Genomic DNA, 8,035 nt, shown 5'->3' on the forward strand with positions numbered 1-8,035 from the left:
CGTCATTTTTTTTAAAGATTTATTTTTACAGCACTGTGATGTCCAGCAATCAAAATACAGGGAAGCCCATTTTGTTTTTAGTTATGTAAATAAATAATTAAAAAAAATATATATGGGCTCCCGCTGCATTTATTGTATTGCTAGCTAAGGGTAATCCAAGCAGCTACTGGCTGCTAACCCCCACTGCTTGGTGTTACCTTCACTGGCAATGGAAAATCCAGGGAAGCATTTTTTATTTTTTTTGCCAAAAAACTACAAAAAAAGGACGTGAGCTTCGCCATATTTTTGTATGCTAGCCAGGTATAGCAGGCAGGTGCTGGAAGAGTTGGATACAGCGCCAGAAGATGGCGCTTCTATGAAAGTGCCATTTTCTGAGGCGGCTGCAGACTGCAATTCGCAGCAGTGGGGCCCAGAAAGCTCAGGCCAACTTGTGCTGAGGATTCCAATCCCCAGCTGCCTAGTTGTACCTGGCTGGACACAAAAATGGGGCGAAGCCTACGTCATTTGTTTTCTAATTATTTCATGAAATTCATGAAATAATAAAAAAAGGGCTTCCCTTTATTTTTGGTTCCCAGCCGGGTACAAATAGGCAACTGGGGGTTGGGGGCAGCCGTAACTGCCTGCTGTACCTGGCTAGCATACAAAAATATGGCGAAGCCCACATAATTTTTTCAGGGGGCAAAAAACTTCTGCATACAGTCCTGGATGGAGTATGCTGAGCCTTGTAGTTCTGCAGCTGCTGTCTGTCTGGAGAAGAGCAGACAGCAGCTGCAGAACTACAAGGCACAGCATACTCCATCCAGGACTGTATGCAGAAGTTTTTTGCCCACCAAAAAAATGACGTGGGCTTCGCCATATTTTTGTATGCTAGCCAGGTACAGCAGGCAGCCACGGGCTGCCTCCAACCCCCAGTTGCCTATTTGTACCCGACGGGGAACCAAAAATATAGGGAAGCCCGTTTTTTTTTAATTATTTCACTTATTTCATGAAATAATTAAAAATCAAATGACGTGGGCTTCGCCCCATTTTTGTGTCCAGCCGGGTACAACTAGGCAGCTGGGGATTAGAATCCGCAGCACAGGTTAGCCCGAGGTTTCTGGGCGCCTCTGCTGTGAATTGCAGTCCGCAGCCACCCCAGAAAATGGCGCTTTCATAGAAGTTCCATCATCTGGCGCTGTATCCAACTCTTCCAACAGCCCTGAAGCCGGGTGGCTTGTTGGGTAATAATGAGTTAATACTAGCTTTGTTTTACTAGCTAGTATTAAGTCAGAGATTCTTAATGTCAGGCACGTTTGACCCGGCCATTAAGAATCTCCAATAAAGGGTTAAAAAAAAGACACCACACAGAGAAAAAATACTTTAAAAGAAATAAATACACAGACACATTAGAGACTCCATCTTTATTATCCCCTGTCAGCCCTCCACGATCCATGGTCTTCTGTCTTTCTCATTCAACAAATGCAGCTCTGCTCCATCACTGCTGCATGGGGGAAGACGTTGCTTCCCGTGCAGCAGCGTGCAGCCTTCACTCCGTGAGTGATCAGTGCTGCTGGCTGTCAGCGGTAACAGCGGTAACGCTGACAGACGCGTTACCATAGCAACGGTGCTCCCGGAGCCGCGGTTAGCGGTGACGTCACCGCTAACTGCGTTGCTATGGCAACGGTGATCTCCGTTAATGACCAGCTGTGTCAGCCGGTCCCTAACGGAACGGGGAGTCGACCGTGTGCTACAGCATGTCGCCGGTACACGGCGATACACAAATGTGCACCGTGTACCGGAGAGATGCACTCGCAGGTCCTACATGACGAGCGTCATAGTCATGTGACCAGTCTGTAGCCAATGAGATAATAGCCACGTGACTGGTCACATGGCTATTTTGACGTCACGATAGGTCCTGCATCTCTGCTGGCAGTGCCGGTCACCGGGAGGATTCAGCGATCATCGGATGCAATAGCGGCAGGAGACAGAGTGCAGGAGGGATCGCGGGGACCGGTAAGTGTTATGGCAATGTTTATTAACTGTTTGTGTACATTTATCATGCATTTTTATGTGTTTGTGATTGCCTCCCATTATATCCTATAGGTTCGAGTTTGGTTCGTCGAACGTTCGACGAACCGAACTCGAACGAGACCTCCGTTCGGCGAACCGAACTCGAGCCGAACCACGGCCAGTTCGCTCATCTCTAGCAAGGAGATTGGGTCACACTGTAAAGATACAAGCAAATAATCCAACTGGCTCCAACTATTTGTGACTTCCTGGTCAACAGGGACGTAACTATAATAGGTGTACGGGTTGCAATCACACCCTGGAGACTGCAGGGGACCAAAAGGTCCATTGCTTTACAGGATAAAAAAGACTACCATATTACTATTTGGGTACGCTGTTAGTTGGGGGTGCTGTTGGAGATTTTGTGTTGCAGCCCATAAGCTTCAAGTTATACCACTGTGGGAACCTGTCAGGTGCAATATGCATCCAGAACCATGAGCAGTTCTGGGTGTATATTGCTAATCCCTGCCTAACTGTCCCTGTATACACTAGCATAAAGAGATCTTTAGAAAAAGTATTTCTAAAGATCTTTTACGTTATGCTAATGAGCGCAGGGACTAGTCCCATGTTAGCACGCCCATAGGGGCGTACTAACATGCTATTCAGTTCAGCATCACCAGCGGTGACACACGTACCTGGGTTTGCTGTGACTGTGTCCCGGGCGGTGTATTGCTGTGGGTACCTGGTCCCGGGCGCTGTATAGCTGGGGAGATGTCACTTGGTGGCCACTGCCCGATTCCGTGCCCTGGGTGCTTTTTAAAAGGGGTATATTTACAGGGGAGATTAAGTTAAAGTTTATAACGTGACGCCACTTTCGGGTTGCGGCTATGTAGATGGAGCCGCCACTGCACAGTTTTCACTACTGGGGCTGGTGTTAGTGGTAGCCTGGATGTTAGGCCCTCCTCAAGCAGGGCCGGACCCCAGAGGATAGGTCATGTAGATGGGTGCAGAAAGAAGGTAGGCCACACCGGGGGTTGCAGTGTAACTGGTTCCTTTACTCACAGTCAGATGGAAACTAGTCACCCGAGGAAGGCTGGTCTTGACTGCTGGTCCCCGTAGTCCCAATGCCGGTTTAGTGACCTGGTGGCTTCTTTCCCCTGCACCTGTCTTTGGTTGGTGGGTTCCCTGTGGCTTGGAGCATCTGAGGGTCCCCTCCTAGTAGTCTCTAAACGGTAGTCCGTATGACGGTAGCGTGAACCCTGTGGGGTCGTAGTCTGTTTTCCTGTTCCCCGGTTCTTCCGTTGTTACTGAGTCCCGAACTTCAAGGTCAGTGAGGTCCTTGATGGTCGCCTCACTGTGCAGATTTTATCAGGTCTGTCTGGAGCGTTTGCCTGACCTAGGATTCTGTACCCTGTTGGTGCTATGGGTCCGGGAGTACTCCACCGGCAACCACACGCATGGGCCCTCAGGTCACCATCACACTCTTGTCAGTGCTTCCACTCGCTCCCTCTGTCACCGACTAACTGCTCACTCTCCACTGTCCACCCCTCCCACCTGATCCTCTAGTGGACTGGATTTTCTCCGCCTCTAGGTGGCCATCCATTAAGTCCAACCCTAGTCTGGCACCAGTTTTTAGGGAAATTGGGGGAAAATAGGGATTAACTGGAATGTTTTTGTTGTTACCGGCTCTGCTCTTCTTGGTCCCTGGGGGCAAACCCTGCATCCTGGTGGGGATACTGTACCTTGTAGCTCCCTGATGGCTTCAGGGGTGCTACATGACCGTGCTTCTGAATGCCGGGCAGTTCCGGTCATGCGCAGTAGACCTCTCTGAAGCCGGAACACGTATACCCGGCTTCATACTGTGCATGACCGGAAGTGCTTGGTATTCAGAAGCACGGTCACATCGAACACAGGTACGCACGGCACCGTTGGTGATGCTGCATTTAATAGTATGTTAGTACGCCCCTGCGGGTGTGCTAACATGCTAAGGGTGGCTAGACGGGGGATAAAACGCCCTTGGGACTAGTCCCTGCGCTCATTAGCATAAGATAAAAGATCTTTTGAAATGCTTTTTCTAAAGATCTCTTTTCTATGCTAGTGTATACAAGGACAGTTAGGCAGGGATTAGCAATATGCACCCAGAACTGCTCGTACTTCTGGGTGCACATTGCAGCTGACAGGTTCCCTTTAACAATCAGTGGGGTAACTTGAAGCTTATGGGGTGCAACACAAAATCTCCAAAAGCACACACTGGTGCCACGTGTGCTGTACGTATTTTTCACTGACCCATAGACTTGCATTGGCCCTTAACATCTGTGCTGCTGGAAAAAAACGGACATATGAGCAGCACTGTAGTTTATAATGGGCACATGTGGCATCCGTGAAAAAAAAAAACGGAAACAAGTACATGTGAAGCGGGCCTTGGCCTGTGTGCCCACAATGAATTTTTAGTGGGTTTTTGACACTGTATTTTCACTATATCATAAACGCAGCGTTTTACAGATCCAGCAAAGTGGATGGGATTTACGTATTGTTGTACGTATACCCTCTTTCCCTTGTAAATCGCCATGGAATAAATGGCGCTATAATAATAAATAATAATAATAATAATAATTTATAGAAGTCTCCTGCCTTTTGTGCTTCTGTTTTACTCAGCGTAAACTGACCTGCGGTGTGTGTTTTAAATCTGTAACATGTTAATTTCTCTTGCAGTATGCTTAGTTTTCTATGAAGATTTTCCCTATAGACTTTACATGCAGAAAAACAGCAGGTAAAACAAGCACATGTTGTATAGTGCGCTTCCACTGTGAAAACTTCTCAAAAATGAATGTAATCTGCACTTAAGTATATCAAAAAAGTTTTGTTAATGCCAAATACCAAGAGGTATCAAAAACAAAGCAGCTTTATTTAAAACATGACATACCAACAAGAGACAAAACACACAGTGTCAAAAACTCGATAAAAAACACGTAAAAAATGCACACAAAAAACACAATGAAAATCAGCAAGCCATCTAATTTACATAATAGCTACCGAAATTCTGCAATATGAAAAACTCTCCAAATGCTGATCATGGGAATGTAGCCTAAAGGGTGCTTTACACGCTGCGACATCGCTACCGATATATCGTCGGGGTCACGTCGTTAGTGACGCACATCCGGTGCTGGTAGCGACATCGCAGCGTGTGACACCAAGGAGCGACGATAAACGATCGCAAAATCGTTCAAAAATGGTGATCGTTGACACGTCGCTCCTTACCTTAATATCACTGCTGCCACAGGTACGATGTTGTTCGTCGTTCCTGCAGCATCACACATCGCTATGTGTGACACCGTAGGAACGACGAACATCTCCTTACCTGCGTCCACCAGCAATACGGAAGGAAGGAGGTGGGCAGGATGTTTACGTCCCGGTCATCTCCGCCCCCTCCGCTTCTATTGGCCGGCTGTGACGGGAGTGTACAACAGAGCAAAGGATGGACGAGGCCGAGGGACGATCCAACAGGTTTATTCACAAGAACACTGGAACAGCACACGATAATTGCTCTGTTGTACACTCCCGTCACACCGGCCGCTTAGTGATGTCGCTATGACGCCGAACACACCTCCCCCTTCAAGGAGGGATTGTTCGGCGGTCACAGCGACATCACTGACTAGGTATGCGCATGTGACGCTGCCGTAGCGATAATGTTCGCTACGGCAGCAATCACCAAATGTCGCACGGACAACGGGGGCGGGTGCTATCGCGCTCGACATCGCTAACTATCGCTAGCGATGTCGCAGTGTGTAAAGCACCCTTTAGGCCTCATTCAGACGTGAATTTGTTTTTTCTCATACTTGGAAAACAAAATTGATTTTCATCAGTGTTTTGGAACTGAGTTTCATCAGTGTTCGGTCAGTGTATCCACTTTTACCACTAGTGATTTTCTCAAATGCAAAAAAAAAACTAAACATGAAAATTAAATTTGCAAAATATCTCCTACCCATTGCAATGTTAGGCTCGGGTCACACTGTCGTATGGCACAGAGAAAAGACGTTGCTGTTAAAAACAATGATGAAGTCGCCACCAATGTGTTCCTTATGCAGCTTTGCCTAAAAAAACAGCGCATTGTAGTAAGAAAGATACGGCATGTATATTTCTGATTCGGTGTGCCAGGGTGTCACATGTGTGTCACGGGTGACAGACAGTCATGTGGTTTCTGGCAACAGAACGTCACAGTGTTTAGTTAAGCAAAATGCTTACTGGCTTTCCATTGTTCCTGCTGTCAGTATTCATTGTACTAGGTAGCTTTCCTGCTAGATTCATCTCTCCCCCTTTAGGACCCAGCAGGAGCTTGCCTTCTATCCAGCTGTTGATCATCAATGTTCTGTTGGTGCTTAAATACTCCCTTTTTTCCCTGGACTGGTGCTGGTGATATTATTCAGTTCACTCTAACTCTGGCTGCAAGCAGGTGACTTGCTCTCATCTGTAGTATCGTTGCTAAAGCTTTGCTGAACGTCTGCCTGAGTGATCTGTGAAGAAGTATTTCATCCTTTTTGCCCTGTGTGTCCCCCCTGTGTCTTCCTTTAGTGTTTAGTGGGGTGGACAAAGAGCTCATCCCACCTGTTCCCTATTTAGAGTCCAGCACTAGGGATACCTAGGGTGAGGTATCCGTCTCAGCGCATAGATGTGGAACCTATCTAGGGTGGTGAGGGACCCCAAATGTCAGCAGTAAGTCTTGATGTGCGGTCACCATCTCCCACTTATCTAGATGCAGGGGTCCCCTTCCCTTACCTTTCGCCACTCGCTTGGTACTTCCCCATTACACAGAGTCAGAAATGTGCTCCAGTTATGAAGGGTAGTATATTTTTACCATATGCATCTTAGTTTTATGGCATAGATTATAGTGAATTTGACTGGCTGCACAAGGATATGTCCATTCCAGGAAACTCATCCAATTTGTGACTTTTCTATACCAGTTTTTAGCATAAAAACATCTTGATAAATTGTCAGTCTCTGAGTGTGACTTATCATCAGAACACGGCAGCAGTCTCATGACAAAACTTCGAAACAAAAGACAGGGTGCACAGCCGATCCAATAAGGAGAGGGGTGCAGCCTCTTTTGTGGAAGGCAAGAATCAATAGAAGAGAAAGACCACACAAATAGGAAGCGCACATCCCAACAATAATAAAGACAAAACGTCATCACTGTAGACCAAAAGGCTATCAACATGAAAACTGCAGCAGAGGAGAGTATACATTTTTTATTTTAACCAATCTGCAAACAGCAAATTTGCAATTTGGCACTGATTTGCTGCTGCAGGTTTCCCTAAAGTTGCCCTAATAATTTTCCACAATATATCCAGTACATAGAACATAATTAGTATATGACACAACGTTAAATAAAAACATAGTACAGGGATGACTGGACTCTCCTACTATGGGGAGATAAGGTATGCACACCGCAGGGCTGTATTTTGCCTTCGTGCTGCCCTAGGCACTTTAAGTGGTCGCGCCCCTTAGTGACAACGTAACACTGAATTTTCGCACACGACATCTGTTTAAGGCAGATCTACTCTGTAAAACACTTTAAAAAGTATCAATGAGAAACAAAGGGCACTAACCACCCCCCCCAATGGGGATCACCACAGGCACAGCAAAACATAGCATGAGTATAAAATATTCCCACCACACCATCCCCACTTATATACTGTGACTGTCACACTGCCCCTAATAAACTACACACTGCCCTCCCTTATAAATTATACCCACCACACCTTCCTCAATTATGAAATATGATCTGCACATTGACCTCACATCATGCTGCCCCCTCCTCACAGTGTCCCATGCATGCTGCTCCCTCCTCAATGTCCTATGCATGCTGCTCCCTCCTCACAATGTCCCATGCATGCTACCCCCTCCTCACAGTGTCCCATGCATGCTGCCCCCTCCTCACAATGTCCCATGCATGCTGCCCCCTCCTCACAATGTCCCATGCATGCTGCCCCCTCCTCACAATGTCCCATGCATGCTGCCCCCTCCTCACAATGTCCCATGCATGCTGCCCCCT

This window comes from Anomaloglossus baeobatrachus, chromosome 1 (assembly GCF_048569485.1).
Source record: "Anomaloglossus baeobatrachus isolate aAnoBae1 chromosome 1, aAnoBae1.hap1, whole genome shotgun sequence".
In the NCBI taxonomy this organism is placed as follows: domain Eukaryota; kingdom Metazoa; phylum Chordata; class Amphibia; order Anura; family Aromobatidae; genus Anomaloglossus; species Anomaloglossus baeobatrachus.